The following is a 1285-nucleotide window of genomic DNA, read 5'->3' on the forward strand; positions in this document are numbered from 1 at the left end:
AAAGGAAAAAAAAAAAAAAAAAAACACAGCTGGGGCTGGCCGGCTAGCTCAGGTGGTCAGAGCATGATGCTGACAACACCAAGATCCAGGGTTTGATCCCTCTACCGGCCAGCCACCAAAAAAGAAAAACAAAACAAGAAAACCATAGCCATGATAAAGTCATTGGGTTAAGTAAGTTAAGTGAAAGAACCTGAATTCCTTACACACATTTCACAGCAAATATTGGCCATGGACTTGGGATCCATGTGTTAAAATCTGGTCCAATCCCAGGAAGAAGCCACCGAAATACCTACAGTCTGCTCAAAGGACGGCAGCTCTGTGACTGTGCTTCTCACACGTCCAATGGATATTTGACAGCCGAGTCCTCCCACCCTCTAACCACCATCCTTCTAAATGAAGCAAACAGAGGAAAACCACTGAAAACAAGCATTGCAAGACACACATACAAGAATGACAACTGACAGTCATGATGTCACAATCTGATTTTAATCTAATTTTAGAGGAGAAAACCACACAGAGAGGTGGCATGATCAACCCAAATTCACAATGCTAACTCGGGACAGGTGCCCTGTGAGCACACAAGTCTTGATTCCCAATCTGGCCTGACTTCAACCTGACCCTGGCCGGTCCTCGCCATGGGCCCTGGCAGAGGTGGATCTACTCGAGGTCAGGAGCGCAAAATACAGGAGACTGTATGTTCTCTGCTAGGGTGGGAAACCTTATGTCCAGGAATGATTTGATTGGGGTTTTCTATCTTAAAAGATCATCCTGGGAATGGGGAGCAGGAAGCAGAAAGACGAGACGTGGGAAAACTGGAGTCCAGGGGAAAGATGACGATGACCCAAGCTCAGTCAGCGGTGGGGATGGCAAAGAGGGAGGGGACACAGGTAGGAAGGGCAGACAGAACAGCGAGGCCGGTCTGGGCCAGGGATGTGCCAGGAAGATCTTCAGGAGATGTTTGGTGGGATGCACTGATTGGAGTTGATTCTGTGCTAGATCTGGGCACTGAGTGTCCATCAAATGCACCAGATGAACGCTTAATGGACAGAAAAAGAGGAGGAACTCTTCAGGGAGGGGGGTGAAGAGTGTCAAATCCTGCGGAGAGGTCAGTGGCAAACGCCCACCAGACTCAGGAATTGGGCCACTGAGTGGAGTGACAAGGCAGAAGCCAGACTGGACTTGGAAGAGAAAGCAGAGAGCACACGGAAGCCCAGCTGAGAGAGAACCAGCTGGGAGGGCCCAAGGAAACAAGGGTGTTTTGGATGGAGACACTTGGACACATTTG

The sequence above is a fragment of the Galeopterus variegatus genome, unplaced genomic scaffold (genome assembly GCF_000696425.1).
Source record: "Galeopterus variegatus unplaced genomic scaffold, G_variegatus-3.0.2 Scaffold4458, whole genome shotgun sequence".
Classification (NCBI taxonomy): domain Eukaryota; kingdom Metazoa; phylum Chordata; class Mammalia; order Dermoptera; family Cynocephalidae; genus Galeopterus; species Galeopterus variegatus.